This window comes from Gekko japonicus, unplaced genomic scaffold (genome assembly GCF_001447785.1).
Source record: "Gekko japonicus isolate JY-2015 unplaced genomic scaffold, Gekko_japonicus_V1.1 scaffold335, whole genome shotgun sequence".
Classification (NCBI taxonomy): domain Eukaryota; kingdom Metazoa; phylum Chordata; class Lepidosauria; order Squamata; family Gekkonidae; genus Gekko; species Gekko japonicus.
Window position 1 is genome coordinate 1,023,365 of NW_015165840.1, and position 19,141 is coordinate 1,042,505.

Genomic DNA, 19,141 nt, shown 5'->3' on the forward strand with positions numbered 1-19,141 from the left:
GGGCAACTCAAATGATAAAAGGGTTGGAACACTTTCCCTATGAGGAAAGGTTAAAACGCTTAGGGCTCTTTAGCTTGGAGAAACGATGACTGAGGGGTGACATAATTGAGGTTTATAAGATTATGTATGGGATAGAGCAGGTAAGGAAAGAGGTACTTTTCTCCCTTTCTCACAGTACAAGAACTCGTGGGCACTCCATGAAATTGCTGAGTGGTCGGGTTAGAACGGATAAAAGGAAGTACTTCTTCACCCAAAGAGTGATTAACACATGGAATTCACTGCCACAGGAAGTGGTGGGTGCTACAAGCATGGACGGCTTCAAAAGGGAATTAGATAAGCATATGGAGCAGAGGTCCATCAGTGGCTATTAGCCACAAGGTATAGCTAGGGGCTCTGGGGCAAGTGATGCTCTGTCTTCTTGGTGCTAGGGGGGGTCAACAGTGGGAGGGCTTCTAATGTCTTGGCCCAACTGGTGGACCTCCTGATGGCGCTGGTATTTCTGGCCACTGTGTGACACAGAGTGTTGGAATGGATGGGCCTTTGGCCTGATCCAACATTGGCGTCTCTTATGTTCTTATGGTCAGAGCTCTGTAAGCTCTTGGAGGATTGGCTACATTAGGGGTGTGTCACCTAAGACTTTCTTGAAGTAGACTAGCAAAGTTGTATCACTAAGCAGGATTGTTTATGTGGACTAAGCATTGTCTACCCTATTACCATTCTTTAATCCACCTCATTATGGAAATGACAGGCATATTAAAGACATTTAAGGCCCAGTTTTCATGTTTCCATAGCACAATTGTGAACTACCCACGTTTAAGGCCCGGTTTCCATAGCACAACTGCAAGCTACCCATGCTTAGATAAGGCTGGCCTTCTCAGCAGTCTTCCCCTATTTATAGGATTGCCAACTGCCTGGAGAAAAAAAGTCTGTTCCTTTAATTCAGGCTTAAGGAAATTATGTTTATGCTTGGCCATTTCCAAACACTCTTTGGCTTGATCTGGAGACATTGTAGATCACTGCAAATGTTGTGGCCAACAGGACAATCCTAAACAGAGTTATGCCCTTTTAAATCCATTGAAGTCAGTGGGCTTAGAAGGGTGAAACTATTTTTTGTTTGGACTGCAAATGTTGTATTGCCAGTGCTTAGGGCTGATTCTCTCATTCTGTCCCTTTGGTGAGGAGGCTATTAGAAATGTTTTCAGAATGTGCCAGTTGCATATTACTGTTGCTATGGACTGAATTAATCCCATCAAGCATTTCCATACTAACATTCTGCATTCCTGGTAATCACTTAGGTTGGCAAAGAGATTCCCTGCATGACTGAACCAGTCCACATAGTAAGTGGCTTATTCATGATGGTTAAACTACATGTGGCATTGGGGATCCTTCATTTGATTCTCCAGTGTGTAATTTAGACACAAGAGTGGGTGTGGGTGAAGGAAGGGGGTTATGGATTGTGGCTGAGGTCCTGAGGAAAAGGGTGGGTTAATCCCCCCCATGCCATTTCCCTAATCATGAATGCCCTCCCCCCAGTTGCTTTATGCTCCACTGGGGGGAAAGGCAGGCTGTGACTGTCCTTTTCTTACCAGGCTTAAAGCAGACGTGTGTGTGTGGGGGTGAGTGGGTGGTGATTTCTGATCAGAGGACTGAAATGGAGAACCTCCTTTTGCGTTCCTTCAGCCCCAGTCCCTATATGCCATCCCACCAAGTGGTTGCTGGGTAAGGCTAAGTTGGGGCTCAAGTAATCCAGTCACAGAGCCCTAAGGTCATTGTGTACTTTGGCTCTGTGACAGCCCCTGTGCAGAGCTGTTTCCAAGCAGAATTTCCCCAGCATACCCTATACAGGAGAGGACTACTAGATTTCATTAAAAATGAAATGAGTACAGGTTTCAACTATGAGTACAAGTCTCATCCTCCTGTTTTTGCAAGACAGCCTTTCTCTATTCTCTGGCTTTTCAACAAAACTAATTTCCGAGTCAACAAGATCGGCAAACTTGGACAAAAAAATCTTGTTCCGTGCGGCTGAGTTTTGCTAAGTTATCTGTGCTTTGAAAATAATCCTATCATCCTTGAGTAGCCACACAGAGTTGAAGATGAAGTGAAGAAGCCTTGTATTCGTTTTCCTCTCTTTTGAGAAACGATAATTTTACAGTTGTTAGAAGCTCTCTTCCCTCAAAGATATAATGACATGTTTTCCTCTTATCTGTCCTTAAGACGTTAAATCTTTTATATGAATTGCTTGGCAGGTGTTTTTTTTTTGAAGGATAACCTTTTCAACATCATAAAATAAATGGTGGTCGTGAAGGATTTAGATTCTGAATGCACTACCAGTGCACTAATAATTTGATGAGCACCTCTATCATTTTTCTAAAATGGCACTAGATTAAATCTTACTCTTCTAGCAAATTCCTTTGAAAAGGCTCACCTTTAAGAGCAGATGCTACTAAACAGACTTGAAATGTGATGGTGATTGTCAAAATGTCCTCCACTGCAGAGTACATTTCCTTAGCTCTGCATTTTGAGCATTTTATATCTCTTTCATTGGACTTGACTCATTATTTAAAAATATGTGTTTACAAGGGCCTTGTGCGGTTGTCTTGCCACGGTTTACTGTTGGGCCTCGGAAACTTTAGCACAAGGGGGCTGTCCCCCCCCCCCGGCATTCATGTCAGCAGCATGGAGCCATGATGTGATAGGAAATTGCTTCCAGTCCCTCTAAAATTGCTTGCTTGGCTTGAATTAATCTTAATCGAATTTCTGTCCGAGATGTTTAAAAACCTTACAGAACCTCATCGTTGGAGCACAGCTCTGCTAATTTGATTCCATATAAAGCATTGTTAAAAGTGACGACAGCTTTTGTGGCACAGCAGGTCTTCTGTTGCTGATAATGTTTCAGTACCGGTGGGAGAGCCCTCTGGATGCGACACAACTTTATACTTATAATGAGTGTCCACCTAGTTTACTGTCTATGCAAATGTACTGTTTTCTCAACAGATATTTGAGGGTCCAACAGCATAAAGAACGCTCGAGAAAGGTGCTTTGGAGAAAAGGAAGTATGTTGCATCTTTACATACTCAGATTAAGGAAGCAGATTCCTAAGTGAGTGTCTTCTACAATGTGATTTATTTTTAATCACTGCTGCAGGCAGAAAGAGTAAAGAGATGTATGATGATGATATCTCAGAATGATGGAACAATGAGTCTGAACATATCACTTAAACCTCCCTGGACTGTGGTGATCCATTTCAAACAAGGAGCTGAATCACAGTTGTATAATTGCACTGTGGTCTGCCCTCAGTATTTCAAAATAGTAAACCTGCATTTTAAACTAACTATAGTAATGTAATTCAAGAGAAGAAGAAGAGGAGGAGGAGGAGAAGAAGATTGGATTTATACCCCGCCCTTCACTACACAAAGGAGTCTCAGAGCTGCTTACTCCTTTCCCTTTCCCTCCCCACAACAGACACCCTGTGAGGTAGATGGGGCTGAGAGAGCTCTTTCAAGAACTGCTCGTGAGAGAACAGCTCTGAAATAACTTGTAACTGACCCAAGGTCACACCAGCAGCTGCATGTGGAGGAGTGGGGAATCAAACCTGGTTCTCCCAGATTAGAGTCCGTGCACCTAACCACTACACCAAACTGGAGAGGTAACTTTATTAATCTTGTAAAATACTGGGTCCAGACCAATGTTCCCTCTAAGCTGTAGAGTCTTGTGAGCAAAAATTCCACTTTGTGAGCTACTGGCATTAAAGCTATGAGCAGTAATTTGTCTACTGCATAAATTAGTTTGCTCTGGAGCTATCCTTCCTGAGCTAAGAGAAAAATGTGTGAGTCGGAGGCTAAAAAACTGTGAGCTAGCTCACACTAACTCAGCTTAGAGGGAACACTGGTCCAGACGTGTAGATAGTGAAATCAGCTCATAACTTTATTAAGGCAGAAGAAACTGGAATGCTCAAGCCGGGCCATAGGCCTGCTTAAATGTCCGTTCTATGCCACACCCACACACACCCGTGATTGGTTTATTTACATAGTGCCCATTCCCATAGGCTTACACAAGGATCCATGCTGCCCGATAGACCCGTTCTCGGATCCTCTCTGTCTATTGTTTGGAGTGAGTGAAGCTCGGCTGGTTCGCATGGCTGCGTGTGAACCCAACCGCGTGTGCAGCCGTAGTTAGTACACAACAAATCTGCTGAAGCTAAAACAACAAAGAGCCTTGTGGCACCTTAAAGACAAACAGATTTATTGTGGCAGAAGCTTTTTGTGAGCCAGAGCCTACTTTGTCAAGGCGTATGAAATGTTTTCCTGACTGGGCAGAAGAATACTTACTTGTGAATTTTTTAAAAAAGGTCAGGGTGTGTGGAGAGGGAAAAGTGTTATTACAAAGTACATCTAGGAAGCTCAGCAACCCAAGGCATAAATTCTATGCTATCTTCTAGAACACAAATGAAAACAAGATCTAGTCAACAGAGTAAAGAATCCAATCAGAGCAAACTAACCCTTCCCCATATGAAACCATGAAGCTGCCTTATACAGAGAGAGCTCATTGGTTCAGTGTTTTGGACTCTGACAGCAGCTTTCCAGGTTCCAGGCAAAGAAAGTCATGTATGCTGCTATCCACTGAATAGGAATGCACCTGGTGAAGTGTACAAAGCTTAGGCACAATAAATTTGTCTGGTTTTAAGGTTCCACAAGACACTCTATCATTTCATACCTCTTTATGGATAAAATGTACAAGTTGGGAGCCCCATGATCTGTTATTCCTAGTGTGTTTAAAACTAAATATTGGCCATTCTGGACCCCAACTTGGGTTGGAGAGATGTATGCAATTGAGAAGTCCTTCTCTTCTCAGAATTCCCTGCCTTCTTTGCTATTAGCCATGGTGAGAAAGAAATGACGGAAATGCATATATTTTTTCCTTTCAGTGTTAATAGCAGGGTGTGAAGGTGGGAGGGAAAAGGACAGAAAACCAAGCAGGATGTTTCCTCTCCCCAAATGGCCGTGATCTGTTTTGTGACCCTGCACAGCTATAACTTAGCTTTAAAAGACATTGGGAAGATCCAATCTGTTTTGACCCATTGTGTGATTTCCATAGTCAATTATTCACTGGAGGTCTTCTTGATGTGACCTATTTTCTATTAATGGCCACCTTTTAGGTTCAGTTTTCTACTTCTGTATTTTCTGTCTCCATGATAACAGCTAGTTACCCACATTTTCCTCCAAGCATAAGGTCTAATTTATGACATCTTTTATTCAAAATTATTTTTAGCATTGACACAGACAGGTCAAACAAGTGGGTTTTTTTACACTCATTAAAGCAAAAAAAAAAAAACTGTTTCTCATTCGCCTTGCCCTACATTCCTGAAGTACAGATGCTTGCACCCATGATGAAACACAGAGTGCATATCCCATTACAACATGCTGCAACCTAATAATGTTAGGGAAATAGGAATGTACTGATGGAGTCAACTCCATGGTGATTGAAATGCCTGTCAGGATGCCATATGGTGGTTAATCTCCCCATGAAGCTCTTCACTGACTAATTTTATGCTCCATAATAGTTTGTTTTCTATGTTTTTCAGCCACTGATGGCAACTCTTGTCAACAGATCAACTGTGATCAACCTTGCTGTCTCATAACGTGCAACTTCGCAGAATCTGGTGTTGTACTGGTGTCCCATCCTGACCATTTTTGTCGGTGCTGATGGGTCACAAAACATTAGCATTGTGGATGAAGAAATCTCACTGCAGTTATTTTGTGGTAAGAAAAATGTTGGCAGTCCTATTGGCATCACAGTCAGTCCCCATTTGGATTGGACAGATGAGATCCTGAATCACTTTTAGAGTCACCTCTAAATTCTAGACTGAAACTTCTCAAAGAGTGAGAAGGGCGCCCCTGGAAGCAACAATGATTGCTATTCAGAAAGTGATGTGCATGGTTTACCCATTCATTTTTTGAAACAGTTATTTGATAAGTGTAATATCTAATCCTGAGAGACCTGCTTGATAGAAACAAGCACTGCATTTTGCTGAGCATTGCTTCCCATTGTTTGTCATTTATGTCATACATCAGATGATAACATGATGCACTGTGAGAGATGTAATGCATCCTAAGAAGTTATAAATGTGGTGATGGTTTTGGACATATTCAGTACTTCATGAATGTTATATGATACTTGGTGAACTAAACCTGGCACTTCTTCCTGCATTCCATGAATTGTATAATAATTCAGGTACTTCACTTATAAATGTAGGCAACTGCATGATTTATACGATTCTAGGACCCAAAGGAAATCAAAGGTAGTTTACTCCAACTCATAACATAAGAAACCCCTTTCACTGAGACAGGAGTCTCCAGTTCCAAACTTGACTAACAGATTGGCCCATATCCACTTCATGTTGCTTTGCTTCAACAGGGGCCAAGATGTAGTAATGAAAGAGAAGTTCTACTCTTACTCCTACAACAAGAATTAAGATGGTTGAACTCAGCAAGTCATGTCACATGGCATGGGCAAAAACAAAACAAATTGTTCCCTAAAATAAAGGCACCTGCTGATATTATAGGAGTGCCATTTCAAAAAAATGTTTCCTGGCCTCATGAAGAGGGATGGGTGGCTCTTTCCCAGCTTATCCCCACTCCCAGTTTCCTGGTACAGCATTAACATAGGTTTCGTGGGAGGGGAAGAGGGAGTGGCTGTAGTCTATCAGGACTTATGGCACTTGTTCCTGATTGCTGGGTACTTGGGATAGGATAGGGATTCTGTTGGTGTACCACCCACTCCACTGACCAATGGTCTCATGGCCTGCAGCTGGTGGATTTGATATTGAGAACCTCAATGTTTGTTGTCATTGGGAAGTTCTCCCCACCCCTCTGTAAGTCCTTGGGAGCTTCAATGCCCACTTCAAGGCTGTCCTGACAGGAGAAGCTCAGAACTTCATGGCCACCATGACAACCATGGGGATATCCCAAAACATTCTGGTCTGTAAGTATGTAGCAAAATGTACACTTGGCTTGGCTTTCTCTAGGGACAAAATGCATGGCTTAGTAACAGCGGATTTTTCTGTTCTGCCTTACTTCATCTGTTACTCAGTGAAGTTTAGTTTTCCAAATACTCAGAACTTCCACAATGGTGAGGGGACCAGTTAGGATGGTCTGCCTCAGGCTGATGGATTCGGGTGGTGTCCTGAATTCTTTTGGGGATTTTCCATTCATCAATTTTGGTGGTTCTGTCATAGTCCTGGTCAATCTGTGGAATGCAGAGATGTCCTGGGCTATGATATTTTTGCTCCAGAGCAGAGTGGGAAATCTAGAATGCTCCTTAGTTTACTGAGGAGATCAGAGTGATGAAGCAGTTGGGCAGACTGTTGGAGCACAAGTGGAACAAATAGGGTTGCCATTCCCCTGGTGGCACTGGGGAAACCCCCAGTTTTCACTGTTTCAGCCTGTCACCAGCCAGCTGGCCAGCAGGGGAAGCCCACCGCCAAACAGGGATGTCACTGTACAGAAAAAAGTTTTTCTGAATTCTTCCTGCCTGGGCCAGATGGCCTTTGCTGGTGACACTGCCATGTGATTTTGGTCACCTTGTTAGCTGAATTGCTTTATTTACAGCAATTGGCGATTTATAAATGGGTTCTTGCCAATTTATACCAAGGTCCTGATCCCACCAAGGGTTACCAGTAAAGGATTCGAGGCTGTTGTAATTAAAATAGATGTCTTTTACTAGAAATATGTCTCATACAAACAATACTGATGCGCTCACACATTCAGTCAAATTCCTAAGAATTACGGTAGGAAATAAGCACAGTTGCATTAGTAGGTAGGGGTGATGGTGGGCAATACTTATCTATCTTGAAGCTTGGTTGTTCCAATGAAGAATGGATGGGAAGAAATGGAAACAAAGGGAGTCCACACGGCCAGAACCAGCCAGAACGCATGGGTCTCTTGACTATAGATCAAGAGATCACTAGTAGAGGCAAGGGTTGGGGATAGCAAGAGGGATTTAAGGGGGTAAAAGCAGACAGGGATTGTCTTGGGGGAATGCTAGCTAGCCAGGAGGGGCCAGGTGACTGGTTCTCTCCTGTTATAGGGGGTCCAAGAGGTGGGTGGTAACTGTGCCAAATATCAGGCTTGTTCCCTAACAACCTGTGCAGATGGCCTGCCCGATGGCCAGGCCTCATATCCAAGACACTTTGACACCTTTGCCGGGGCAGAGAGACATGCAGGCGCCTTCCCAAGCATGGGAAAGAGCTAGGCCCAGTACATTAGCACATCAAAAGCATTCCCTGACATGACACATAGACACTTGAAGAGGCTGGAGTTGGAGTAACTAAACTGCAGACAGGATGCCCAACTCCTAGCCAATCAAAATATACCTTGCCTGCCAACACATGGTAACCAGAGATTGGACACGCCTCCCCACTGTCTCACTATAGGGTAATAGCCATACCTGGTGGTTACGAAAGGGGTATAATTGCAATAATCCATATGGGAAAATAGGAGTTCCCCTCTGGAAACAAAGAGTTCTTTTGGACTGGCTGTGTGCTTGTCAACTGTGCTGTTAACATGGAGTGAGTCTACTAGGCAGCCAAGCTGGACTTAGCTGCCCACAGCACCATGGGGTTCCTTTTCAAGATTCCCTGGTGAGACCTTGGACTATTTGCACACTGAATCCTCTGGTACCTCTAAAAGCCTGGTAACTATGGAATACCTCTATTGTGTAGAAACCTTGGACTATTTGCACACGGAATCCTCTAGTACCTCTATTGTGTAGTTAGAGCTGAACAAGCTACAGATATCATTTGTTTTCTTACCTTTTGCTAGTCTCGTGTTATATGCATGCTTTTGCACTAAATAAAGATAATATATAATCAATATTATCTGGACTTGTTTCCTCTGTTGCAACCTGATTTCTAAGACTGAATCTTGTGTCTAAGCCTAAGGTCGCCTAAGGAGGCTACCACTGTGTTAATTAATTGTTTGCAGCCCTGGTACAGAGCTGGTAAAGTTGGTAAGTCGTATAAATGAGGGAGGAGTTGGGATCTCTGCTCCTGATCTTGGTGGGGACCTTTTGTGAGAGATCCTGGTGGCAGTGACTACTGGTAAAACCTGGAGAGTGTACTGACATTCTCCTGGGGTTTGTTTAATTGTTGCTGAAGGCTCGGTTTAACTCCCATCCCTGGACTGGGATGAGAGAGAAACCTTGACAGTCACCGCACAACGTCTCTCATGCAATGATGTCACCTGGAAGTGACGTCATCGTGCCGGGGACATCATGTGGGGATGCTCTGTTATTTGGGCAAACTCTATGATTTTGAGGCTGAAAAAACCATTGAGTTTGCCCAGAAACCAGCGTATCCCCTCTGTGATGTCCCCGGCATGATGACGTCACTTCTGGGTGACATCATTGCATTGGGGATATCATATGATGTCTCCGTCCAGCCCTGGAATGCTCCCCAAAGTCCCCCACTCCAGCCAAGGTAAGACCTGTCAACCCTTGGAAGAATACCTGAAGTGAATGTGACAGGTCATAGGACAGAGTGCTTTATCATGCTTACTCTGTGGCTGGTATGGTGGTTGTTAAGAAATGCATGTTTGTTTGGAGGTTTAAAGCAAAAGCTCCACTTTGAGTTTTAAAAAGTTTTTCTCTCTTGACAGAGAACAGTCAGGAGGGAGGAAGTCAATTCAAGTGCTTTCCAGCCTCACCTCAGCCAGCCTTTTAGAAATGCTAATAAATCTAGCAAGAGACAATGGGATGGTCAAGCTCCTGTCCCCCCCTCAAGCAGGGAATGGAAATTTGGAGGAATTAAGACCTAGAAAGACTTTGGGAAGAAACTCCTGGAGACTTCAGGAAAAGCTTCTTTGATCCAGCCTGACCTGGTTGTTGTTGTTTAGTCACACAGTCGAGTCCAACTCTTCGCGACCCCATGGACCAGATCACGCCAGGCCTTCCTGTCTTCCGCTGTCCTCTGAAGTTTGCTCAATTTCATGTTCATTGCATCTATGACACTGTCTAACCATCTCATCCTGGTTAGTGGGATGATAAAACTCCTGGGACAGAGTAAGAAGGGCTCTTTTTTGTATTGCTTCCATTGAGGCAGACAGAACTCTTAACTGAGGTCTGTGGGAAACAGCCATTGCCATGTGCTGGCCCCTACACCTGAAAGAGGTAATGGAACCCTGTAGAACATCTGTAACTTTCTAAGCTAAGGAACTTGCCTTATTTTAAACATAGGAAAAACACACAAGCAATCCTGTGATATAAGCATTATCAGAAGATTTATATTACTCTCAAGACTTATAAAATTACAAAAAGTTTTATCAATTGCACAATATTGTGAACAACAGATCCAATATAGTTCAGTATAGTTAGAAAACTTACTTCTGGATCATACCAAGTGTGTATGGGCTTGCTCCACATGTAAACACTTGATATGATCCAGAAGTAAGTTTTCTAATTTCTGAAACTAATTATTAAGGTATTATGGTTTGAAATAATTAATTTCCATGCAGCTACATATGCTAGGGTATGTATAGAGGAAGGGACAGAGGAATTGTGTTTTACCCTTTTATTTGAATCCCTTGCTCAATCTGGTGCTGTGCTGAGAGTGTACTTGTGAGCATTATCTTTTTAATGAATGCTTTGTTTTTTTTAATTGAAGTATTTAATCCTGCTTCCATATAACTCAAACAATTCATAACATAGTATATATTACATACCTCCATACATCAAATGTTTCTCTCCCCATTCTCCCCCCCTCAAAACGACCAGCAATAATTCATTTTTTAATATCTGTGACCGTAAGCACACCTTTTGGAGTTTAACCAATATATCATTATTGCCCCACCCCCCGTTTTTACCCATCTTAGGCTGCGGTCACATGGAGCATTAGCCACGCTGCATAGACAGAAGATAGGTGGACTTTCTGGGCGCGATCTCACCACAACATCTGGGGAGCATAGAGCTCCTGTGGCTGACCCGTGACTACCCTCCGAAGACGCACAGTAAAAAGGAACCACACGGCAAGAGCGGGTGCCTGATTGTGTCCCTGCGGACTCCCGTTGCATCCGGCGCCCACCGGTTTGTTCCCCCCTATGCCTCCAGAAGCACCCAACAGCGCATGTGCACAAAGAAGTGTGGCGTTGTTGAGGTCGAGGGAGGGCCACGGGGGGCTGCGATGGGGGTGAGTGGAAGCGGCCAGGTGGAGAGGGGGCCGCGTGTCCCAGGGAGGGAGGGCGGGCTGCTGGTGGGCAGGGGGGATCTGGCAGGTTACTCCCCCCTCCCCTCCCCTCCTTGTGAGCGGCCCATGGACCCTGCCCAGAGTGGGCTGTGCACGGCCCGTTCCCCCCCCCTTCCAATCGGCCGGATGCTCTCGGTGGAGGTGCGGATGCTCGTGTGATCGGCACCTCCACCTTAACCACGAGACCTCGCCAGGACCTCGCCGGGTCGTCTGATCCTACTGCCGTGAGGTATTTTGCCCCAGGGCTAATAGCCACGCTCCCCCCCCCCGCAATTTCCTGCCCGTGTGACCGCAGCCTTAGAATATTTTTAACCTTTTATAGACGAAGCCAGTTACCCTGAGTGCGGTATTTTGCCCCAGGGCAAACAGCCACGCTTCCCCCCCACATTTTCCTGGCCGTGTGGCCGGGGCCTTATATACTCAAACCACCTCTTCTTGACTTCCACAATCTTATCCTCACCTAGTTTTTCCTGTTTTAATATTGTTAATATGTCCAACTGTACCCATTCATATGAATAACCATTCTGTCTATAGTCCATTTTGTAGCATCTTTCCAGCCAAGCGCTATAACCGCATGGGCAGCTAAAACCATAGCTTTAAATAGATCCTGATATGATTTATCTAAAATTCCCATGAATAATATTTTCCCTGATAACTCCACTTTAACCTTACATACTTCCTCCACCTTTTCCAGGATCTTTTGCCAGAATTTAACCACCTTAGAACACTCCCACCAAAGATGTACATAGTATCCATTTCCCTTTTTACAATGCCAACAATCGGATGTCATTCCTTTGATCATATAGGATAGCTGAGCAGGCCTTCTATACCATTTCAATATTGATTTCATCTCCATTTCTCTAAATTTCTCCATTTTTATATCGCTAATACCTCCCATTATTTTATTTATCTCTTTTTCTGATAACGTTTCCTGAATGCATAATACCTCTATTCCCAAATCCTTTAACTTTTAATTTAATCTATAATGTTTAACATCCGAGGTCAATCTATTTACATTCAAGGAGAGCAATTTAATCACTCTCCCCATTTCTTACTTATAACAACCCCTCCCCGGTGTGCTCTTTGGTCCTTGTTTCCCTTCTTTTCAATTTCTCATTACCTGGTCAGACCTTCCCCTATAGCCTGAAAAAAACCCTCCTTGAGGGTTTAGAAAGGGATTCCATTTCTCCCTCCCTTTTCGGTCTTAAAAAGAAATCCTGCCTACTCCTATAACCCCCCCCTATTCATATTTGTTTTCCAATTCAACAACCATCTCTAACTCAAACACAACCTTAAATACCATACATCCATTATACTCTTAGAGAGCCAGTGCCCACTTTACTTTTAATTCACCATAACATTCCCTCTTCCCTCTTCACTGAATAACATTTTGACTCAGTCCCTTTTTATTTTCCATCTTCATCTTCTTCCTCTTTTTTTCCTTCTCCATTCCCTTTTCAGTCCTTGTATCTTATTTTAAGCTTTTCAAGCAGTTTCTCTGCTTCCAAAGGGGTTTCAGCCCTCAACAATTTTCCATCCTTGAAGATTAAGACAGTTGCTGGATAACCGCAGTAAAATAATATTCCATTGTTAAACAGTTCCTGAGCATACGGTTTCATCAATCTTCCCTCTTGTAAAGTCTCTGGTGATAAACCAAGACATGGTATAACCCTCTGTCCTTGAAGTTGTAAGCCTTTAATTTTCCTAAGGGTTTTCCAGACCCCATCTTGCAGCTTATCTTGTGAGAAGGCCAAGGGATGCCCCTTGGATTTTCTCCAGCTTTGTGTTTCGTTTTTAAACTTCTGTGGACACGTTCCAAATCATTTTCCATAATATTTATCCCAAGCTCTTGAAACCATTCAGTTAAAGTCTTTTCAGGTCCTCTAATTGGGATACTCTCCTTTATTTCTGAAAGCCTGAGATTCCTTCTGCATTGTTGATCTGATAAAGAGGCAACCCTTCTCTTAATTTCTTGTAACTCCGTCTCATTACGTTTCGTATTTTCCAGAGCCTTATCAGCAGTTGACTGAACTGCTTTAATTTCCTTGGTTAAGTGTTCCACTTTACTTTGAAGCTCTTTAATATCACCTCTAATATTTGTTTCCATGTTAGTTATGAGTTCTGTCAGCTCCTTCAGCTCTTTCTTTGCTGCCATTTTATCTTCGCTTTAACTGCAGCTTTAAACACGTCTTTTAAATAGGTTTATACACAAAATAACTCACCAAGCCCGGTCAATAATTACTCTTCAGAGCTTCTGCTACCTATGGGTCCTGTTTTTATTGCTTATCTTCCATTAACTCCGGTTATTACATTTTATCTCACTGTTTTCTCGGAGGAGTAGTATGAGGCATCTATCTCTGTTGACACATGCGCAGAAATTTTTAATGAATGTGTTGTAACTTTTTATACTGGTAGTGGTTTTCTGTACTACATAGACCTCCACCATCTTTGACATGCTATTTTAAAAGGAGTGCCAGGAGGAAGGGGAGGGGCCTTCAGTTGGCAAGTGGCTACTACCCCAGTGGTGCACAAAGCAGTAGTCTGTGCCTGTGATAACCAGACATCACATTCCTCTTCACTGGGTAAGTTGGGATGTCAGCTGCCTGCTGTGAGGAATCAACCACCATCTGGCTGTGCTTCAACTCGGCCTCCTTCCTCTGTGCACCCTTGGCCCATGAATGCATGGCAGACAGCATGACTGCCGATGCCACCGGCCTGGATCATAGTGTGGTTTGACTTGGCGACTTCATGACCTAAGTCAGGAGAGACTAAGAAGAGTTAAGGTGTGCAAACACAGGCACTTATCCTGCCTCAAGGGTGGCCTGTGGACTCACTTTTGATTAACATCTATCTTCATCATCATCATCATCAATCATCTATCTACAATCTCTCTCCCTCTCTCTCTCTGGTGGTCCTGCCAGCTCAGCCTTCTGGTGTTGACCCAACCCCCGAGACACTTGGCTTCATGCACCTGGCCTGATAAAGGTGATGGATGCCACTACTGCTGCAGAGAGAAACCCTGAGGAGTAATCATTGATGGGCACCCAAAGGGTGTGCCTTAGCTGAGCAACAGATGACTACTCATTGTCCTTGGCCCCTGATGCCATGGCCATCAGGATGAGTGGCCATGGAGGGAGGGGCGGAGCAGTCAATCCGCCACTGCAGCATGGCAAGCCTATGCTTCGTAGCATTCCTGGTATCCCTCTCCCCTTGTCTCTGCCCCCCTGCTCTGCAGCAGCCCAGTGCCCAGCCATGTAGGCAGAGGTGCTGGCCAGACTCCTACTCACCTCAGCCCTTGGGTTCAGCCCACCCACACCGCTTAGGAAGCAAACGAAAACAGGCAGCTGGGCAGCAAGGCCAGCCCTTTCATCCTGTAAGACTCCTCCCCCATCTTCCACTTAGACCCTGCAATAGGTCCACTGGCCAGGGGAGGGACCTATTTTCCCACCGTTCCTGCTGCCCAGCCCCCTCCCAACTGTCCCTGTGGCTGGCCCCACCTCCTCAGAGATGGGCCGTCCTATGGATGATCTGTGCTGCCTCTCCTCTCCGTCACTCAGTGCCACAAAATGAGGCCCATGTGTAAGTCGGGCCCTTCCCACTTTTCAGGATACTGAAAAATGTGTCCTGATTAATCCTGGAAATATTCAGGATTAATATGTAATATCAGGAGCTGGAGTTTTCAGCCTCCCAGGCATATTTTTTCCCTTTCCCCCCTCCCCCCGTGTTTCTGTATCTGCCAGGGCTTGGTATTTTATTGGCTTGCCAGGCTGCTTTAGGTAAAATTCTGTCTGTTTCAAGGTTTTTTGTTTTTTTTAAATGTTCATTCTTTGTTGGAGTTGGTTTCTGCTGGGTCACAGTTTCTTATGGATTCCCATGTTTTACATTGAGATTCTCACATTTTACATAGTTTCATGGTCTTGAAGTTTACCAGCCCCTGGAAGGAGTCCGAACAGGGACTAATGGAGCCAAAACATATTGGAAACACACACACACACACACCGAACTGGATCTGACTACCATACCAGTATTTGCAACCCAGGAAATCAGAAATGACAATATTTCCCAGCTCCAATATATCCAGATACCAAAAATGCCAGGTGTTTTTTTTTTGCTGCACCCCCCTAGCTATTGGTGTAAAGTGGGACAGGGTTGGTTCAGTAGGTCCATGAGGTAATAAATGCCTCTCTGTGGGATGGTGTAGTTCCAGTGGTCTTGAAATAGGTGGTTGTGAGACCTTTCCTGGAGAACATGTCCCTGGACCCCAGTGACATCAATAACTACCAACATTCCTTTTCTGGGCAAGGTGCTCAAGTAAGTGATGGCTACACAGCTTTAAGTGGGCTGGAAAGTGACAGATTGTCTAGTTGTTTAAGGAATGAGGAGTCAGTCTTCTCTTGGATAGTGTGGCTACACAGCTTTAAGTGGGCGAGTTGTTTAGGGAATGAGGAGTCAGTCTTCTCTTGGATAGGGTTGCACTCCTCCTGAAGAAGCAAGTTCATAGCTTGGGGAGAGGGATGCCACTGGATTCTAGTTTACAGTTGGAGGCTCAGGTCTCCTCCATGGTGCACAGCACTTTTATCAGTTTAACACATATGCCTTCCTCAAAAAGCAAGATTTGGTCACATAGTGATCCATGCTCTGATATCTTGGAAGGTGGGATAAAAACCACATAGAAAATAATAGTAGTGTTGATTAAACCTGTGTGATGTCAGCCATTTTTCATCTGAAATTTTCTCCAGAAATATCAGGGAAGGACTTATAGATACTGATGCTAGCAAACGGGTGGATTTTACTAAAGAACGATTCTTGAACAGTGTTGTCGCCATCATGAATAAATGTGATTTCTTTTCATGGCAAATATATAAATCCCCCCCCCCCCCGGAGCTGCATAACATTGGGTTTGTCACCAAATATAGCTGCAGCAAGTTTCTCTTTGAAGTGATATCCACTTGTTAGTTTATTTCTCTAGGGAGTTTTCTTAATTTTGATGAGTTGTTCTGTTCCTCTGGTTGAGCCAGCAGTGTTTGTGAAAATCTCGATGAATTGCTGTGTAAATGTAGGCTCTCTTTGCCAGTATATGAGGACTTCCAGCCAATTACAAGTTGTTTAGTTGATTGATCATTAATAATTTAAATTAGTTTTTTTTATATTAGACCTGCCTTTATATATTGAAGGGAATCTAAGATAACTTACAATTTGATAAACATTTCTCCTAGCAACAGCTAGGCTCCTTACTCAAAGGAAAGGACATATTTAATATAATCTTTTTTTCTACATAAACATGAAAAAACTGACATCTATTTGTAACTCTCAGCCCAATTAATTAACACTTGTCCCATAATTTAATCTACCAAAAAGTGAGTTATAACTCATGGCACGTCGTATAGCATTGAGCTGAATTCTTGATTATCAGAAATAAAGCTAGTTGTACTCAGAGATGCCAAAAGCCAACTTGGTGCAGTAGTTAAGAGTGGTGGACTCTAATCTGGAGAACTGGGTTTGATTCCCCATTCCTCCACATGCAGCCAGCTGGGTGACCTTGGGTCAGTCACAGTTCTCTCCCTCAGAACTCTCTCAGCCCCACCTACCTAACAGGGTGTCTGTTGTGGGGAGAGGATGGAAAGGCGATTATAAGCCACTCCGAGACTCCTTCAGGTAGTGAACAGCGGGGCATAAAAACCAACTTTTCTTCTTCATTTTGAACGACAGGTTGCCAGTTGTGATCAGCGCAATTTAAACTTCAATAATCAGTTTGCCAGCATTCTAACAGTTTGATTATGTTTGATTTGGGGTGAAGAGCTGATTATGAATGTGTGATTTCATTCTGCTTTTACCCAGATGCCTCCCTTTGCTACTGTGGTTACCTCCCCGCCTGCAGATCTTGATGGAGAAAAAAAAAGAGGTGTTCTCACAGTGACTTACAGATGTGCGGTGTCTCTGGCAGGCAGACTTGATGGTTGTCATTCCCAAAAGCTGGCTAACAGTCTGAATGTGGATGCATTCTCATATCACTCTCACACAGCTTCATGGGAATTGTGCGTTCTCTTTGCACCTCTGTTACATTCTCATTGTTAAAAGTTTATTTATTTGATTTATTTTTTATTTATTTACAATTTTTATCCCACAGTTCTACTCTCACAAGACCACCAAGATGGCTAACAGAGTAAAACATAAATAATAAAATCTCATTTTAAAACTACTTAAAATCAACCCCCCACAAAACCCACAGATTATTAAAAAGATTAAAACCAGAGCAAAGACATAAAAGGACATAAATTGACATAAAAGACATAGAGAGAAAAGCATAAAAACAACAATTAAAACATTGATCAGGAAGGAGGAATCGCTTGAGGGAATGGCAAATGAAACAAAAAAACTCTTCACCTACCTGTGGAAGACAACAACAAAAGGGGACAGATGAATTGTGGGTTTGTAGGGGAGCAGACGGTTCTTCAGATATGTTGGTTCCAAACCATGTAGGCCTTTGAAGGTCAACATCAGCACTAGTGTTTTCACAAAGTAAATGTATAGTGATTTGAAATATAGCAGCTGGAGGTAAAGCATGGCCTTCCGATAAAGATATTTGAAAATGGGGGGGGGGGGAACCAGCACCTTGAATTGTGTCCAGAAGCAAACTGGGAGCCAGTATAGATGGGCCAAGCCTGGAATGACATGGTCTTTATAGCCCACTCCAGTCAATATCCATGCTGCAGCATTCTGCACCAATTGAAGTTTCTGAACATTATCAAAGGCAGTCCCATATACATTGCAGTAATCTAATCTAGATGTGATCAAAGCATGCACAACTATGACCAGAAAGGCCACAGCTAGCCAATCAGTCAAAGCTGGTAAAAGGCACTCTTGGCCACAACTGCCACAAGCTTATCTAGCAGTAGGGACCTGGTTCAAGCACAGCCCCAGACTATGCACCTGTTCCTTCAAGTCTGTTCTTCTAAGCCTGCATTTCAAAGTTGACTGACTTGTGTTCTTGGCCCATCATGTGTGCATGCTTCAATGTTTTTAACAGGAAAACCCTATTGTGCTTCTTATTAGATATACTAGCAGTAAAGCCCGTTGTGAAAGCAATACAATGAGATCTAGAAAGAAGCTCTGGGGCAGTGCTCTGGCTTTGGGCAAACAGTGTTAATTTGCTGTGGTGACCTCAGCAGGGTATAATGACAGAGTCCACTGTTTTCTCCAGAGGAACTGATCTCTGCTACCTGAAGAGCAGTTGTAATTGTGAGTAATCTGTAGCCCTCACCTGGAGATTGGCAGCAATTGTTACCCAGGACAAAATGGCTGGTTTGGAGGGTGGAGTCTATGGCATTCTACCTGTCTGAGGTCCCACCCCTCTGCAAACCCCACCCTCTCCAGGCTCCACCCCTCAAATCCCCAGGAATTTGTCAGCATGTAGTTGGCAACCCCATCTCCTTCCCAGCTAGCCACCAACCTACCATTATCTGCCCCTTTGACTTCAGCTGACTTCTGCCCTCCCTTCTGCAGAACAGTTGTAATACTGAGTGCTCTCCAGCCCTCACCTGGAGATTGGCAACAATGGTTCCCTATGTGGGACTGACTGGTTTGGAGGGTGGAGTCTATGGCAGTGTACCTGTCTGAGGTCCCACCCCTCCTCAAACCTCACCCTCTTCAGGCTCCATCCCTCAAATCTCCAGGAATTTCCCATCTGGAGTTGGCAACCCTATCAGGATTGGCCCCAATGTGTTTTCTCCCAAAGGCCAAAGTAGGTGACAGGACCAAGCTTAGTTGCCTACCAACAGGCACTGAGGGGAATGTAGGGTTGCCAGCTCTAAGGAGGGAAATACCTGGAGGTTTGGGGGGTGGATTCTGTAGAGGGCCGGGCAACGGAGGCATCGGCCTTCCGTCGCCCGCCTTGCCCCCCCAATC